The sequence below is a fragment of the Oryctolagus cuniculus genome, chromosome 7 (assembly GCF_964237555.1).
Source record: "Oryctolagus cuniculus chromosome 7, mOryCun1.1, whole genome shotgun sequence".
NCBI lineage: Eukaryota > Metazoa > Chordata > Mammalia > Lagomorpha > Leporidae > Oryctolagus > Oryctolagus cuniculus.
In genome coordinates, this window is record NC_091438.1 from 50,950,535 (window position 1) to 50,969,348 (window position 18,814).

Here is an 18,814-nt window from a genome sequence, read left to right on the forward strand (position 1 = left end):
CTCACTAGAGGTATTCAGCAAATCTTCTTATGAATTCCTCCTTTCAAAGCTGAGCACTGCATTACAGTCCTGGGACAAACTATGAATAAGACACTGTCTACTTGCTAGGGTTTCCATGCTAGCTGCAGGAGAAGAACAACAAGCAGCAAACAAAGTTCAAAGCATTTCCGATAGGCGAGAACCAAAATACTAAGCTACTTTAAGGCTACTTTATTGTATGGTTTTGGAAAATGTGTATTATGGAAAAACTGCATAGATTTCAAAAATTATTTGCACTAACAAAATTATCTTCTTTAATTTTTAGATTTTAGTTGGTACAGAAAACTTACACCTAATTATGGGGTACTATGTGGTGTCTTGAAACATGTATAACAATTCAGGATAAACTTAACCCTCTCCTCACACATCTATCCTCTATTTTTTGGTGAAAAGACTCAAAATCCTCTGTTCTTGCTCTTTTTTAAAAATTTTAAATTGTATTTATAAGGACCAGTGTTGTGGCATAGTAGGTTAATCTGTCACCTGCTACACTGGCATCCCACATGGATGCTGGTTCAAGTCCTGGTTGCTCCACTTCCAATCCAGCTCCCTACTAAAAGGGCTGGGAAAGCAGCAAAACATACCCCAAATACTTGGGCTCCTGCCACCCATGTGGGAGACCAGGATGGAGTTTAGGCTCCTGGCTTCTGCCTGGCCCACCTGTGGCCATTGTGAACATTTAGGGAGTAAACCAGAAGATGGAAGATTCTCTCTCTCTCTCTCCCTCTCCCTCTCCCTCTCTCTTTCTCTCTGTAACTCTGCCTTTCAAATACTAACTCAATCTTTAAGTATATATGTCTAGTACATTACTGGTACCTACAGTCACTCCACTGTGAACTAGAGCAACAGAACATCGTTCCCCTAAGGATAATTTAGTACCTGTTAATCGACCTTTCCCCTCCCTCCCCCAGGAAAGAAATTACTTTAGATAGAAAAGTCAGAGAAGATCTCTGAAGGAGGTGACATTGGGATGAGGAGGAACTGCCACAGAGAGGCTGGGCTTGGAGTTGGAGTGGAGATTAGCAGCATAGAGGAGATAACCCTCACAGGCATGGGAACACAAGCCTTAGGACTTAAGAAGCGCTATTAGGAAACAAAACAAAACCTAAGGCCCCAAATCTAAGCTGTGTATTACTTCAATAAAACACCAGCCGAAACAATAACATCAAGAGTTGAAAGTCTTTACAAAAAAATAAAAAGGTCCTAGAACCAGTAGAAAGATGAAAAGATGGCTGACTTCTCCCAACAGCTGAGTACTGACTGCTCACCGTGTCCCTCAGCACTTCACTCTAGAAGGGGACCAAGCGGCCAGTCGCAATCCTCAGCCTGGAGTGCGGAATCAGAGCTGGCACTGGAAACAACAGGGTTCAGCTGAGGGAGGAAGCCCTGTGTCTTGAGGGCTGTTGTTTGTGGGGATCTACCCCTGTGTCCGTCTCACTCTCTCCACTCTCTTTCCTGAACAATCTCACCACGAAAACCATCTAAAAACAGTCGAATTTTCCAAAATTATTCAGAATTATTTCTATTGAAAGAGGCAGAAATTCAAATTAGATAAATAGGCATGATCCTGGTTGAATGTTTGGTTCCTGCAACTAAAAAGTATAAGAATGGCTCAGGAATGGCTTGTTGAAGAGCTCAAATGCTTGTCAATTTCTTTCTCGTTCTTTGTCTCTCTTCTTTGCTCTTTCTCTGTATTTTTTTAAAACTATTTATTTATTTGAAAGGCAGCGTGATTGAGAGTAAGGAAGAGAGGGAGAGAGAGAGAGAGGGAGGAAGGGGAGGAGGGAGAAAGACAGACAGAGAGAATGAGAAAGAGATCATCCATCTGCTGATTCTCCAGATGGCCCAAATAGCCATGTCTGGGCCAGGTTGAAATCAGGAGCCTGGAAGTCCATCCAGGTCTCCTCCAGGGGTAGGGTGGGGTGGGGGGATAGGAGGAAGCAGGGACCCAAGCACTTGGGCCATCTTCCACTGTTTTCCCAGGTGCACAAGCAAGGAGCTGAATAGAAAGTGGAGCAGCCTGGACACAAATCAGTACTTTTATGAGATGTCAGTGTCACATGTGTCAGCTTACCTGACTGCACCACAACGCCAATCCCTGTATTTTCTCTGTATTGATTCCACATTCAGGCTAAGGTTTCCAGAATGTTCAGGTGTATGCTATTTTTTTAATTAGCAATTCCATCAGGGAAAGAAGGCTTCTTTACATTTTGCTTCTGGCTTATATGCCTATTGCTGATCCAGCCACTTGGCTGTATGACATGGGAGGAGCCTGACCAGATCTGCCTACAGACCACACCTGGAACTGGGCAAGAAAGAGGCAGGTGTTGGGGAAGATAGAAGCCTCTTCCAGACAAGACTCAGGTTGAAGAAGGCTCTGCAGAAGGAAAATTAGACAGTTGTTACAGGAAAAAGTGGAAATGGGTACTGAGCCATCAAAACACAATAGCAGCACACTGCAGCCGTTCTTTTGGTTTCCATGCTTCCATTCATACTGTTTTTGAAATGCATCTGCTAAATAGCATGGAATTACTCCACAAAGGCATGAAAATGCATTCACCCATGCTCCAAAGGGAGAAGACATTCTCTCGGTCTAAATCTATTCCATGTCTTGGGTTTTCTTTGCATTTAGCTCCAAGTCCATGGACTTGAAGTGATTTGCATCATCTCCGACAACCCATGGCTAAATTACATATCTGCTCACTTCCCACGCAGTGTAAAATAGTGGGGGCGGTAAGTAGGGTAGCTCTTGCATGAAAGCAAAGGAAGTGGTACATCATGTACTCAATTCCATGACTGGAAATAGGAAAAATTATCTGCCTTAAAAGGCATCGAGTTTTTTGGTCAACTTGGCCACCTCCAGTTTTACCCTTGGGAAGGATTTTTATTTTCCTTCATGACCTCACCTGTGAAGGGAATTGGGGAGGGGTCCCCTTCTTGGGACTGAACTGCTTTAGCTGCCCACCTGCTAATCACAGGGAAGGCGTTTGTCTACTCTGTAGAGTTTGGCCTGGGGGTTACTTTTTTTTTTTTTTTTAAGCCCTAGGCTGATTCATTCTCCAGTCTTCAGTTTAATGGCTCCCATGTTGGCTTATGCCTAGGGGCAATTTAGAATAATTATCCGGGGTTGATGGGACTAATGGATTAGCCTCTTGCTGTAAGGCCACGTCCTAGTGGATCACTCTTTTAATTAGGGTGACCTACTTTACAGCTGTCATCTAGGCGTGATTATTAATAGCAACCCCAATCACACTCAAAATTGTCCCATTTTGAATGATAAGTGAAATAGTCACCCTACTTACAATGGGGTTAACTTTTCTCTTCCCCAAGCAGGGATGGCCCTGCAGGGAGAGCCTGATGAAGATCCAGGGGACCATTCTCCCACCATTGGGTTTCTGTCTTCATGCCATTGTTGTCGCTGTGCAGGGAGCAGAGAGCTCCAGTATTCCAGCTTGGCATGGCTCAATAGAGCAGACCTTTGGCCGCTTGAGTTTGGTGGCTACAGGTAGAAAGGGCATCCTTTAATCAGGCTGTCATTTCCTCCTCTCAGCTTCTACATGGGCCAGTGTCAGCACCAGAAGGTCTCTTTCTTTAGCACATTTATAAAAATTGTGGGTAGATCAAACCCTCTAAAATCCTCTTATTTGTCACCAAGACATCTGGGCTCCGAGATGTTTTCATTCAGTTTCTCGGCTACCACATCACAAGGATTTTCAGTTCCCAGCCTGGCACAGAAGGATCCTTCCTATCCACGCTTTCCTCCACTCAGTCAGTTGCACGTTTCAGGATCTGCACAGCAGCATCCCACGTCCAGCTGCACAGAATGCTAACTCAGAATAGCTTAAGCCCAAAAGGGAATGCTTTGATTCATGTAACTAATAAGTCTAAGGATATCTCCGCTCCACAAGTGATCAAATAATATAGATTTGCTTATGCAAACATTCTCCGTCTCCCTGCCCTTCTCTCTCTGTCGCTCTCTCACACACACCCCCCCACCCACCCACATATACCCACACCCCCCACATGCACACACATACACATACTGACACACACCCACACACAATCTCCCCCACACCCACTCACCCACCCACATCCCCCCACATACACCCACACACATCCCCCCACACACTTATACCCCCTTATCACCACAAACACACACATCCCCATACACACATCCACAGTTACCCATACACCCACACACACCCACACACATCCCCCCACACACTTACACCCCCATACCACCATACACACACACACATCCCCATGCACACACCCAGTCACCCACACACCCCCACACACCCATACACGACGCTATCCACAACCACTTGCACAGCTCCCCCACACCCACACACACAGCCCACCCACCCACACACACCCCACGCACATACACTCACACACTTTCTCAGCCCTGCCTTCTTTCATAGCTCATCCCTCCTACAGCACTAACATGGGCTCATGACAGGTTTTGAGCATGGACTCCCTCCGTGCGGCTCTGCCCCGCTTTAAACCGTAAGGCTAAGGGTGGAGAGGGGATTATTTCCCAAAGGTGGTGTTACCAAGAAAAGGGAAAATGGGTGCTTGCCAGGTTATGCGAAATCACAGATGTCCTTATATTTGAGAGCTTCAAGTATGTAGGCCCATCAGTCCATGTTCAGCTCCTCTTTTGAAAGGCTGAGGATGAGAATCGTTACCTGTTCTACCTCAAAGTGATGGGAAATAAAACAGCAAAGGTAAAAATATTTGTTAAATGAGATCCAATCCACTCCACTCCACGGGCTTCAGAGTTTACACTTCCCTGAAGCTGCTGTGTGCAGGTGGGAAAGCTTCCCCCTCTAAGGCTGCGGAGGCTGGCACCCTCCACCCCCCCCCCCCCCACTTCACTCACTCCTCTGTAACCTTCCTGAGTCGGGGAAGGGCACCGGAGGGCGCGTGAGTAGCAGGAAAGGAATGTCATTTCTGTCCTGTCTCAGACTCTGCGTATCTTAGCTGGGAATGTGCAGTCTACTTATTTCAATTTCAACATCTTTGACAAGGAATTTGTTAATTCAACAAGTATTTGCTGACGGCTAATCCCTCATTCTCTTTCTCTCTTCTGTATTGATCCTCTGATCCTAGCCCAGATCTTTTCCACCAGCATGTAAGCATCCCCACAGGATCTCTCTCTCTCTCTCTCTCTCTCTCTCTGTTAAGATTTATTTATTTCAGAAGCAGAGAGGGAGAGAGGGAGAGAGAGAGAGAGAGAGAGAGAGAGAGATCATCCAATCTGTTAGTTCACTCCTCAAATGGCTACAATGGCTGGAGCTGACCTGCGCCGGGAGCCAGGAGCTTCTTCTGGGTCTCCACATGGGTGCAGGAGCCCAAGAACTTGGGCCATTTTCTTTATTTTTAAAGATTTTATTTATTTATTTGAGAGGTAGATTCACAGACAGTGAGAGGGAGAGATAGAGAGAAAGGTCTTCCATCTGTTGGTTCACTCTCCAAATGGCTGCAATGGCTGGAGCTGCGCCAATCTGAAGCCAGGAACCACGAGCTTCTTCCGGGTCTCCCACGAGGGTGCAGGGGCCCAAACACTTGGGCCATCTTTTACTGCTTTCCCAGGCCATAGCAGAGAACTGAATTGGAAGAGGGGCAGCTGGGACCAGAACTGGTGCTCATATGGGATGTTGGCACTGCAGGCAGCTGCTTTGACCCACTAAGCCACAGCACTGTGTTTCTCTCATTTGAAACACAAAATAAAACCCCACAAACAGAACATCTTCATTTGTTTCAGTTCCTTCCCAGCTTAACCCCTTCCCTGCCACACTACACATCATAAGGAGTCCTCTTTAATACACAGCAGCTTCTCCTGTGTCCTTCTCCTCCAGCCACTCTGGCCCCACTCCTGCTCTCCCAGGAATGACGTGTATTGCAGAAAGAGCATCCCTGCTCTAGAACATGAGCCATTTGTAAGGATGCCTTGTAGTCCTCTAGCCCTGTGTAGAATTCGTCCATGTATAGCTTTCTCTGCTATATTTTTGGTATATTTCCCTTTATAATATTTTCCTTCTCATATGAATCATTGAACTCTGTACTTAACATAGAGTTAATCATATATGTATAAAGTGAATTAGAAATAGATCTTAGTAAAGAAAAAAGTGAAAATAAGAAAGGGAAGAGAAAGGGGGTGGGAGTGTGGGTGGGAGGGTGGGCATAGTGGGAAGAATTACCAAGTCCTAAAGATATAATTTTGAAATGCATGAAGGGCGTAATTGCAAAGCAGTATAGTCATACATACTCCTCTACAGTCTCACTTCTAAGGGTTCAGCTAAACAAATTGCTATAGGATCCCCAAATCTCCTAAGCTGACTGATAAAAATAGAAGCTTAAGTGTTATAAAGACCAAACAGGTAGGATTAAGTGGCAAAGTGACCATATAGTTAGGATCAAGTTATCAAGTGACCATATAACTAGGACTAAGTGTATGGAAACAATAAAAAACAGAATTAAAAAGGAGAGAAGGCCCCAACATGTGAAGCAGTCCATACAGCAGACTCATAGAATAACAATCGCTTTAAATATCACTACTATTTCAGAATCAGCCCTTAAGGCACTCTGGCCACGTGGAAAGCCCAGGGAGAGCACATCAGGCATGGAAAGCCAAGACACTCCAGCAAAAGATGTACTACACAAAGGACTCCTGTGAGTGAGACCCCAGTGGAAAGAAGGGGCCACCAAAGAAGGATGGACTTTTCTCTGAAGGAAGGAGAGAATTCCCACTTTGTATACAGCCTTGTGGAGCTAGGGGATCCAAAAGGCTTCCATAGCCAAGGCAGCTCTTGCCAAGAGCCTTGGGTGATCACTGATGTCATACTTAAGAGTGTTATTTATTAAATAAACAAGAGTCACTGTGCACTAACTTCCCACGCAAAGAGTTGTACCATGAAACTTAATGGTAGAACTTGTTCTCAAGAATCACTTCCTTTTAGTATATTGAAAGGAGGACACTAGTATGTCTCATAAGTTATATTTAAGCCTAAGAGCCCACAAAAGATGCATCACTCTTGGGGTTCTTCTTTAAAGAGAATTAAGTTTTTAAATGGAAAGAAGGGGGAGGAAGGAAGGGAAAAGAGGCAGGGGGGAAAAAGTGAAATCACCTCCTAGAAGCAACAACAGAGATCAGCCCTTGTGTAGGCTGTTGAGGAACATTTCTCTTAGATTTTTTTTTACTCCATTTGTTCTTTTTTTCTTTTTCTTTCTCTTTATCGGATAAAACAAGAGAGAAAGCAGGAAGTGGGGGGAGAGGGGTGGGAGGGCGGGTATAGTGGGAAGAATTACTATGTATATAATGTTGTATTTGTGAGATACAAATTAAACAAGTAATAAAAAAGAAATGAATAAAGAAGGTTTGTGGAAAAAAGAATTAAACGGTGTTTACTTTGGTGCATTTTTTTTGAAATTCATGTATAGATTTTCCTAATAGCATTTCTTCATTCCCACAGAATGAAGACCCCTCATATTAGAAGCATTTTGTATAGATTTTGTATAGATTTTCCTAATAGCATTTTGAAGACCCTCATATTAGAAGCAAGGCACAAAATAGCTTCAATGAGGGCATTGTGGACAATGTTAAATGCTATAGGCAAATATGTTTTCAAACTGAACACTATTAAATGCTACTCGATTTACCAAAGACTCTCAATTATTCTTTGTATGGAGTGGAAGAAGTGGGTAATTCCACTGGAATTTACCAGGCTGCAAACCGTGAAGGAACAGTAATTATAAGGTCCAGAAAATGCAAGCATCTCAGCACAATTAATTTTAAATGTTTGTACTGTGATTTATGTAACCATTTTGTTTGATGGACATTAAAAACATCTTGATTTGAGGAGAGAGAGAGAGAAAGAGAAAGAGAGAGAAATTCCTATCCACTGGTTCACTTTCCAAACACCCACAACAGGGCAAAGCCAGGAACCAGGAATTCGATCTAGATCTCCCACGTGGGTTGGCAGGGACTCAACTTCTTGAGCCATCACTGCTGTCTTCTAGAGGCGGCATTAGCAGGAAGCTGGAATCCGGATCAGGAGTCAGATATGGAACCCAGTACTGCCATGCGGGACACAGACAGCTGGTGTCTCAGCTGCTGGGTCATTGGCCCCAGCACAATTAATTTAGGACAGTAAACATCCATGACATGCATGCCAGGTAGACAAGCCTACCTGCATGCTTCTCATTGATTCCATACCGTAACCCAGCTCATCTTAAATGCAAGCTAATCCCCTCACCCAAATGTTCTCATTCCTACAGGCTCAAAATATGAGATGCTGGGAAGGTGCTGTGGTGCAGTGGATTAAACCCCTACCCAGGAAGCCTGCATCCCCCATTGGAGCACTTGGGTTCAGAACCCTGCCTCAGCTTCCCATCCGGCTTCCTCCCTTCCTGGGAGGCTGCAGGTGAGGGGCTATGCACTAAGGTCCCTGTTACTTATGTGGGAGACTCCGAGTTCCAGGATCTGCACGGCTCTTGCAGCCATCTGGGGAGTGAACCACAGAATGAAAGATGTCACTACTTCTTTCAAATAAGTAAACATTTTTTTAAAAAAAATGAGATGCCAAGTGGAGGTGAGAGGTAATTAGGACCTCCTAGCTGATTATTTCTCAGACACACTGCAGTGCTTCCTAGAGCCCCTCCTTTCCTAGCACGGTTCATTACGTTCGGCTCGCTCTTCTGGGAAGTCGCATCTTTTAATCACCGAGCCTCTATGCGGCGCTTCCTCCAGGCAGTGCCAGAAATGGACAGGCACTTGTGGAGGGCACCGCAGACTCTGGCTGTGTTCGCCATAGGGGACGCAGGGTTCCTCTCTTGTGGCCAGCGTCACAACCAAGTTACAATGGCCAGCATGTCTGTTCTGCAGGACCAGTAGTAGCCGGATCCTAAAGGCGAGTCAGGGAAAAGAAGGGGAAAGTCCAGCGCGCTCCCAAGTCAACAGCACACGGGTGTTTACATGCCCACTATTTAACTCATGCACTTTATCTTCAATCTCTTAATTGCGTTTCTTGAAAAGATGCTTGGGTCGAGGCCAACACTGTAGGGAGGAATGTCACCGGCTCCGCGCGGCTTTAAGGACGGAGCGCCAAGATCTTAAGGAACCTGGATTCCTGGTGAGCAGTCAAGCTCTCTAATCCGCCCCCAGCAGGATTCCGGCGGCTCAAAAAAGAGAAGGAAAATCTGTTTTTTTAGAAAAACAAAAACACAAGCCTACCCAACGCGAACCCACCACAAACTTCCTCATTTCTAAAGAGAAGGCCGCTCCCAACGCAGGGTCGTCCCGCACACTGCGCCCGCGTCCGGTGCCGCGGAGAGCACGAGCCAGCGGGGCGGGGCCCGGGCTCCACCCGCGGCCGCTCCAGTCCCCGGGCGCGCCGCGAAGGGGCGAGCGCCTGGCTCCAGCGCAGGGTCCCGGCCTGGCCGGAGCTCGCTCCGGGGCGCTCGCTGCTGCGGTGGCAGGAAGTCCCCGGGAACTACAAATCGAGGCATGCTGGGAACATTCCCCTGCTCCTCCCAGGAAACGTCCTTTGTCCAGCCCTACAGGAAGCCCCAGTGAGGAGTCAGCCGGGCAGCCAGCCAGCCAGCCAGGCAGCCAGCGGCCGCTGCAGCCGCCGCCACCGCAGCACAAGGGCAGACGCGCCGCGGTGCGGGGCTCGGGCCGGGGCGCGCGGTGCCCTCGCTCCTCGCTGCGCCCGCCGCCGCGCAGGTAGGAGCGTGGCTGTGGCTGGGCTCACCTGCCAACGGGGGACGGGGCTCCCTGGGACCCGACTGACCGCTGCGGGATGGAGTGTATGCCCGAGGGCGGGGGCGGAACCGCTGCGCGCTGCTGTGTCTCGCAGGGTGGAACGATGTCCGCTCCCCTGGGGCGCAGGGACCCCGGGCGCTTGGGGTGCTGCTCTTAGCGCCTCGAAGCTGGGGCTGAGCTCCCTCCGGATCTGGCGAGGGGCGGGGAGGCTGAGACACGAGGGAGGAGACAGCGCTGCAAGAGGGAGTCGGACCGTCCCGCCGACCACCGAAGGGGGCATCAGAGACCCTCGGAAAAACGAGGCCCAGGGAGGAGCTTGGAAGGCCAGGAGAAGGTGAAGGGCTTTGTGTGCAGCTGTGGACCGGGACGGACTGCGCTCTGCTTGCGGTGTCTGTCCGCGCCTCCAGCCCCACATAGGGCTAAGAGGGTGGAGGCGGCCCCCCACCCCCACCCCCGGAGAAGGGGCAGGAGAGGGCCCGCAGGTCATCTTGGGTCCTTGAGAAATGTGTGCCTCCCCGTTCCTCTCCGCTCCCTTCTAGCCTTCTAGACTCATAGGAGCAGCCGGGGCTGCCGTCACTCCGGGCAAATGGCACAATATGGACGGGTGCGTGGAGGGGTGGGCGACGGCCCGCTTCCCAAGAGGGGTCGCCTCCAGCCCTGGTAGTCTTCCCAACGGCAAGTCTCTTCGTCGGGCGGTGGGTGTGGGTGGTGGGCGAAGCTCCAGCCTGCACCCGGAGCGCACGCTCAGGCTGGGGATTGTGAGAGGAGGAGGAGGCAAGGGCGAGGCGCGCATGCTGTGGGGGTTGGAGGGCGATTGACCATATGGTCAGTGTCTGTTATGGCCAGGCCGTGAGAATCGGGTTGCCACTTGCGCTGGGACTTTCCGTGATTTTCCTTTTTTCTGCCCTCACGCCCCCGCCCCGATAGTGAATCACCCACCCTTTGCACCCTTGGCTACGTGAGCGCTAGACTGAGTTCAGTGTTGTATTCCTAGGGCTCTCAGAGCAGGCTTACTTGTGCTTAACCTGTGGGGCTGCAGGAACACTCCGCATCGGCCACCTTCTCCCCGGAGACTGAGTGTGGTAAAGGTGGTTGGATAATGGCTAGAGAGTTAATGGTCTTTGAGGAGCTATGATAAATGAGTGGGCAACTTTGCACACAGTCCAAGTGTGGCTGCTGGAACTGCACTCTCCTCCCCGTCTCTCCTGTGTGCCCTCCTCTGGTTTTGGTGGCTGACTCCAGATGTTTACCTCTTTCTCTTGACGAGTGAACACATGGTTATTGGCTAAGGTGGCGTGCATTTTGAGAGCCAGATGAGCCTTGAAAAGTGTGACTTGGGTGGCAAGGTGGGAGTACCCGAATCTGTGGTAAGAAGGATGTGATAGGGTGCAGAGAGCCCTGTGTACATGGCTTATAGGAGGAAACAAAAACAGTTTTCCATTGGCTTCTGCAGGAGAAATAAGAATGAAGAGAAGAAAAAGAAAATACCCAGTTGTCTAAGGTGAGGGTACAAGTGAAGGGAATCTGTGAAATCAGATGATTGCTAGTTGAAACAGTGGAGTGTGTGTGTGTGTGTGTGCTGGAAGAAGGTGGTTAAGACTCCACAGTCTTGTATTGGGGTACCTGGGTTCATTATCCACTACCTGCTCTTGACTCCAGCCTCCTGCTAATGCAGACCTGGGAGACAGGGGTGATGGCCTGAGTCACTGGGTTCCTGTAACCCATTGGAGAAGCCTGGGTTGATTGCCTTGCTGTTGGCTTTGACCGAGTCTTGGCAGTTGCTGGTATTTGGGGATTGAACCAGAGGATGGAAACTCTGTCTCCTAGTTCAGCCTAGCCCAGGAGAATAAGATGGCACTAGATGAACCAAGATCAGCAACGGGAAGTCAGGCTGCACTTAGTGTTACATGAAGGAAAACATAGATGGCCTTCGAAGACTACTGAGGTTAGCGGTAAGTGGGTGCAGATCAGGAAGCCCAGCTAAGGCAGCCGGATTAGAGGGATGAAGCGTGACCTCTCTGCCTGCATGACTAAGGCTGATGCGCTTGCGTCGCTTTTCCTCTCTCCTCTCAAAAAGCTCTCTGGATTTCCTCTGAGTCTACATGTTTGCGTAAGTTTTGGTATCCAGAGAAGGGAAGAGACAGAGCAAAGGTTAGTTACAAAGATGATTAACTAAGGCAAGAAGAGTTTGTCTTGGGCCCAGCACTGTGGTATAGTAGGTTAGGCCTCCTCTGGGGTGCCGGCATCCCACATGGGTGCTGGTTCGAGTCCTGGCTACTCCACTTCCAATCCAGCTCCCTGCTAATGGCCTGAGAAAGCAGCCGAAGATGGCCCAAATGCTTGGGCCCCTGCACCTGCATGGGAGACCTGGAAGAAGCTGCTGGCTACTGGCTTCGGATCGGCCTAGCTCTGGCTGTTGCGGCCATTTGGGGAGTGAACCAGAGGATGGAAGATCTTTATCTTTATACTTCCCCCTACCCCCAACTCTAGCTCTCAAATAAAAATAGGTAAATCTTAAAAAAAAAAATTGCCTGCTCATGTAGAAAGAAAAAAATAAGCTATAGTGTCCTTAAGAGGTCTGGATCCTAAATCTCTCTCTGCCCGTATGTTGGCCTTGGCCTTGTGTCTGAGATCCTACTTCTTTTTTCTTTCTTTATCCCTCAGCAGGTCTCTTCGTGCCACCTACTTTGCAGAGTTAGTGTGATCAGGGAAGGCTGTTTCTTACTTTGGCTTTCAGAGGCCCTTGCAGTTACCGTGCCCGGCTACCTCCCAGGCTCACAGCACACAGCCCTCCATTCCCAGGTGTGTTTCTTCTACCTCTGTGGTTGTCAAGTTGAACCCCATGCCTGTTGGGTGTCTGGCACTGCCTCGATTCTTTTTGTCCAGTTCACCCAAATGATCAGCTCTCTTATAAAAGCCATCCTAGACTTCCCAGTCAGAATTGATCTTATCCCTACAGTACCTGATTTTTTTTTTTTTTATGGCACCTTTCTCTGTCTTGTGATACTTATCTTTTTCTCCCTCACTCTGTAAACCCTTGAGGTCAAAGACTCCTCCCTACCTGGTGCTTTGTACCTGGCAGGATGCTTGATTTGAAAGGCAGGAGTTAATGAAGAAATAAATGAAAGAGTGTATACATCTTAATTTGTCCCTTTCCTTTTCTGTAAAAAAATAAGTCAGAGCCCTCCTTGTAGACCTGTGAAGATTCATTGCAATTGTGAAAATAAAGCGTCTTGTATGTGGTAGTCATGCTTTTCTATTTGCTGTTGGATGCAGAGACCCTAACTCTCTCACAGGGTATAATATAAAGACATTCACAAGGAGTTTGTGGATAAGCTTCTTTGCCAACCTAAATTTCAGACCATAGGCAATATATGAAATGGGTTAATCCTGAGAGAATAATCCACCAGTTTTGCCCTTTCCTGGACTGAAGCAAGTGTTTCCTTTCAGTTATGAAGGTATGATATGCTCCTTAGAAAGCAGCACTATAAAGACTGTCCTGCTGTTTGCAACGTAGCCAGGCATCCACCATGTTGCTTTCTCTTTTTTAAAAAAAGATTTATTTATTTTGCTTGAAAGGCAGAATGACTGAGAGAGAGAGAGAGAAAGGACAGGGAGAGAGAGATATCCATTCTCTGGTTCACTCCCTAAATGCTTGTAGCACTGGGCTGGGCCAGGCCAAATCCAGGACCCAGAATCTCCATCTGGGTCTCCCAGGTGTGAGATAGGCGCTCAAGTACTTGAGGCATTATCTGCTGGCCTCCCAGGCACATTAACAGGAAGCTGAATCAGAAGCTGAGTAGCTGGGACTTGAAACAGGTACTCAGATATAGGATGTTGGTATCCCAAGTAGTGGCTTAACCCACTGTTCCACCGTGTTTGCCCACCCCACCTTCATTTTTATTGGCCAGGCAATCTACTAGCTCAAGACAGATCAGAATTTCCCCCAAAGACATTGTAATTTAGTAGTCATCACCTCTAACCGAGCAGCCTTTCATGTTACCTCTGTTTGAGAGGCAGGGACAGAGTGAGGGTATTTCTATTCACTGGTTCACTTCCCAAATGCTTGCAATAGCTGAGGCTAGAATCAGGAGCCTGGAACACAATCCAGGTCTCCCATGTGGGTGGAAAAGAAGCCAATTAATTACTGCTGCCCCCAAGGTCAAGGGGAAGGGAGAAGCCGGAGTCAGGAGCTTCTCACTGCTAGGCTAAACATTCACTCCCTCATGTTGCCTTTTTGTGTGATTTCCAGAGTCATCATACCATTTATTGAGCATTTATGAGTCCAGTCAGCTATTAAGTGCGATAGTTTACATGTGTTGTCTTTTGTAATATGAGGATTTACATATTATTATTTCCATTCTAAAATGAGGAAACCAGGGCTCAGAGTGTACCTAAGGACCTTGCCTGGGGTCCCAGATTCTGAACTGGAGATGGACTGAAATTTATGTTTGTTGACTGCCCGGGATTTTTCAGAATTTGCTTTCCAGTGGAGGAAACTACCCAATATCTATTTCTTCTTCCTTGAAGTCTTCCACTTTCCAGGTTGCCTACCAGGAGCATTTTTGGGCTTATTAACTCATCCTAGAGGAACTCATTCTGAGAAATGTGTGTGTGTGTGTGTGTGTGTGTGTGTAAATTTATGTCCTTAAACTCCCATGGCATCAATTGGAAAGTCTAAGTTCAGAATCCCTAATCAGACCTTTGGACATATAACTGTTTGCTTGGAATTCTTTTTTAAAAGTTATTTAGTTATGTATTTTCATCTACTTGGAGAGAGAGAGAGAGAGAGAGAGAGAGATTGATTTACTTGGAGAGAGAGAGAGAGAAAGAGAGAGAGAGAGATTTCACTGGTTCACCACCCGAATGCCCACAATGGCCAGGGCTGGGCAGGCTGAAACCCGGAGCCAGAACCTCCATCCACATCTCCTACGTGGGGGACAGCCATCGCCTGCTGCCTCCCAGGATGCGTGGTCAGAAAGTTGGATCTGAAGCTGGCACTCCAGTATGGGATGCAAGTACACCAAATTGGCAGCTTAACCTGCTGTGCCACAATGTCTGCTCCTACCTGGGATTCTTTTTCTTTCAGTCTCTCTCAGTCATTTCTGTTGCTCTCTCCAGGTCAGGTCTTACCTCACCTGGGCAGCCCTTCTTGACCAAGACAAGCCACCCTCAACCCTTCCTCCAATCTCTTGCATTATTTGAAATACCTGGGGTTCACTGTCTTCTAAATAAAAGTAAACTTGAGTCAGCGCCCACTTCCCCCACCTCCCCACCCCGTGTTGCAGAGACCACGTCCAGAACTCAGCCTGGCGTGTGGTGAACTTCCAGAAACTGAGTTATGGATGAACTGGTCATGCCTTAAATGCAGAAAGGTGGGCAAGAAATGTTTGTCGGTTGACAGCTTGTTTCTGTTGTAGAAGACAGAGCAGAGAGAGGATAATTTGCTCAGTTAATTTTCACCCTTCTCATGTGACTGTCCAAACTGGTAAGTGCCCTCTGGAAGTGTCCCAGGGCAGATTGTAACTCTGAGTTTTATGAGCGTGACTAACACCGGCACTCAGGGATTACAATGTTTTAATGATTTTTGGTAGCATGGATGGGGCCATTGTGTTAGTGCCTTCTGCCTTGCTGTCATGCCCAAACCTTCTAGCAAAGCGTTTGCTCTGCATCTGAGAAAAATCAGGGTTTTCTGACAACACAGGTTTGGGGAAAAGCTGCAGGTTTGAGAAGGGGGGAGGGGGAGAGAGGGAGAGAGGTGGGGGGGGGGAGAGAGAGAGAGAGAGAGAGAGATATGAGAGAAGGAAGAAAAGCAGGCGAGAGTGAGAAAGAAAGAGAATTCATTCTGTTTTTGCCTCTGAGAAGTAAGAGTTGTGTGGGGAACAGCTCTGGGTTTTGTTGATTTGGTATTAGTCGAGGGTGGTCGAAAGATGAGCAGTTCTTTGGGTGGAGGAGGCCTTCTTCTGTCGTAAGACTGAACCCACCTCCCGAGGCTGAGTATGCCTCCTTTTTCTTTGACCTCAGTGCTGCACAGAACTTTAAAAGCCTTGTCTGTGTACACAGTATGCCATGGGTTGCTATGAGCACATTAGTCATTTGATTTTTAAACTGTTTTATTTAACAGATAGAGATGTACACATGCTGGCTCATTCACAAAAGATAGGATCCTGGAACCCCATCTGTGTCTCTCACATGTGTGGCAAGGGCCCAAGTACTTGGACCATCTTCCACTTCTTTTCCAGGCGTGTGAGCAGGATTTGGAAGTGCAGGAGCCAGGCCACAAACCGGCCCTCATATGGGATGCTGGCGTCATAGGCAGCGATCTGCGCCCCAACACCCGCCCCCGTTTGTTGTTTTAAAGGAGATGGAGAGGCAGGTAGTTGGTATAGCATTTTCAATACCACTTGGAACACTTGAGTCCCATATTGGACTACCTGGGGTTGAGCCCCAGCTCTGCTTACAATTCCAGCTTCCTGAATAATGGGTGCCTTGGGAAGCTGCAGGTGAGTGGCTGAAGGACTTTGGTCCTTGCCACCCACTTGGGAGATCTGTATTGGGCTCTGTGTTCCTGGCTTTAGCCTGGCTCATCCCTGGCTGTGATGGGCATTTAGGGGAATGAACCAGCAAATGAAAGCTCTTTTTTTCTTTCTTTCCTTTTGCCTCCCTCCTTCTATTTCTGTACCTTTCAAATAAAATTTTAAAAAGAATAATAGAGATATTTAAAGGAGAATGGGAGAGTTCCCGGAATTGCTACATCTATTCAGCAAGCCATGTTTTATGTATCCCTGGGTTAGCAGCCGTGTTTTATTGAGATGTGTGGGAGAGCCACATGGAATCCTTTAGGCTTCCCCTTGCTGTACAGAAGACAGTCTGAGTCCTGTGCCTATAACCCTGACTTGTTAAGTGTAGTTAAGCAAAAGGGCCTGCTTATATTTAGAGAGGTATTTTAATATATATGTTGTTGATTTATTTTACTTAGGTGTGTATAAAATCATCTAAGAATTTTAGCAGAATCTTATCATAAATCACAAAACAGGGACCATTCTTTCTGGTTTTATCTACTAAGAAATGTGTCACTTTGGTCTCAGTGTCCCGCATATCCACTTAGAACCCCATGGAAAATCCTTTCCAGGTGATTTCCACCAAACCCCTGCCTCCCGAAACTTTGTAAATTTCAATCAAAAAAATTTTTTTTTTAAGTAGAGAGATTGACATTGAGATGTTTCATCTACTGGTTCACTCCCCAAATGCATGCAACAGCCAAGGGCTAGGCCAGGCTGAAGGCAGGATGCCCTGAACTCTATCCAAGTTTCCCAAATGGGTGGCAGGAGCCCAAGTACTTAGGTCCTCTTTTGCTGCCTTCCCAGGTGCATTAGCAGGGAGAACCTGCTAATGGCAAAGGATGAGAGTTTGGATTGCTCCACATATTCACCAACATTTGGTGCTGTTGGTGTTTTGGATCAGAAGAGGAGCTGGGACTTGAATCAGCACTTGGATGGGGTTTCCGGTATGGTGAGCGGCGCCTTAACCTGCTGTGTCCCAACGACAGCTTTTTTTTTTTTTTTTTTTTTTTTTTTTAGATGTATTTATCTATCTGAAAAGCAGAGTTACAGAGAGGTAGAGGCAGAGAGAGAGAAAGAGAGGTCTTCCATTCTCTGGTTCACTCCCCAGTTGGCCTCAACAGCTAGAGCTGTGCCAATCCAAAGCTAAGAGCCAGGAGCCTCTTTTAGGTCTCCCATGAGGGTGCAGGGGCCCAAGGACTTGGGATATCTTCCACTGCTTTCCTAGGCCATGGCAGAGAGCTGGATTGGAAGTGGAGCAGCCGGGACTCAAACCCCCGCCCATATGGGATGCCGGCACTGCAGGTGGCGGCTTTAACTGCTACACCACAACACCGGCCTCGATTGCTTTTTGTTTCTTACAGTCTTTCAGTAAAGTATTACTAATGATTTCTGGTAATAGGAGATGGTTTTGAAAGGTGACTTCTATAAAAATTCAGTGTCTGGAATACAGAACATAAAAAATGGGGAAGACATGGTAAGTGTTCAGTAAATATTTGTTGAATGAATGAATGGGCTATATTTTAAAATATTTCATTGCTTTTCCTTCCTAATGTGGTGCTACCAATATTTTACAGTGAGGTGTGTGACAGGATGTATGTTTCTAAATTACATATGCTGGGGAAATGATTATACATGTATATACACATATATATTTAAAAACAGAATTAAACAATTTAAATGTATTTATTTATATTTATTTTATTTATTTGAAAAGGGGATAGACAGAGAAAGAGAGAGAGAGAGATCTTCCTTTAGCTTACTCCCCAAATACCCTTAACAGCTGGTGCTTTGCCAGTTTGAAGCCTGGAACTAGGAGTTCAGAGCCCAGATCCCCAAACCTGGAGCCAGGAGCCAGGAGCCAGGAAACTCACTCCACAACTCCTACATGGATGGCGGAGACCCAGTCACTTGCTACCTCCAGGGTCTACAGTAGCAGGAAGCTGGAATGCGAAGTGGAGTTGGTGCTAGAACCCAGGTACTCCCGTGTAGGATGTGGGCATCCCGAGCAGAGCAGCGTCTTTACTGTTGGACCAAACACCTGCTCTCACACTGTGTTTTCAAGAGCTGGTTTAGGTTCAGGCTAAAGCAAGCAGAATGCACAGAGTTTCCATATGCTTCCTGCCCCACCCCCACACATAGCATCTTGCACCAAAGTATTACAAAACTGATGAAGCTACAGCAGCACATGATCATCACCCAGTATCCATCCATCCATGCATCCATACACTTTAGGGTTCTCGCTCGGTGTTGCACATACCATGGTTTCTTGACAAATATTTAATGACATAGAGCATTGTACAGAAACTTATGTGCTCCACCTGGTCATCCCTCTCTTTCTCTAAACCCAGTGACCAGTGATATTTTTACTGTTTCCATCATGTTGCCTTTTCCAGAAAGTCATATAGTTGGAATCATATAGTGTGTGGTCTTTGACTTAGTAATA

General features: G+C 47.2%; 1 protein-coding gene across 4 annotated transcripts in view; it reads left to right on the plus strand.

The window, feature by feature from the left end:
- The first annotated feature begins 8,485 nt into the window (after positions 1 to 8,485).
- The window catches only part of ZNF697 (zinc finger protein 697), a 35,893-nt gene continuing 25,564 nt past the window's right edge, over positions 8,486 to 18,814 (plus strand). Inside the window, exon 1 of one of the 4 annotated variants that reach the window (XM_051857347.2) lies at positions 8,486 to 9,769. The gene's annotated coding sequence lies outside the window, so the exon portion shown is untranslated. The other 3 variants (XM_002715679.5, XM_008264583.4, XM_051857348.2) reach the window with 3 other exon arrangements.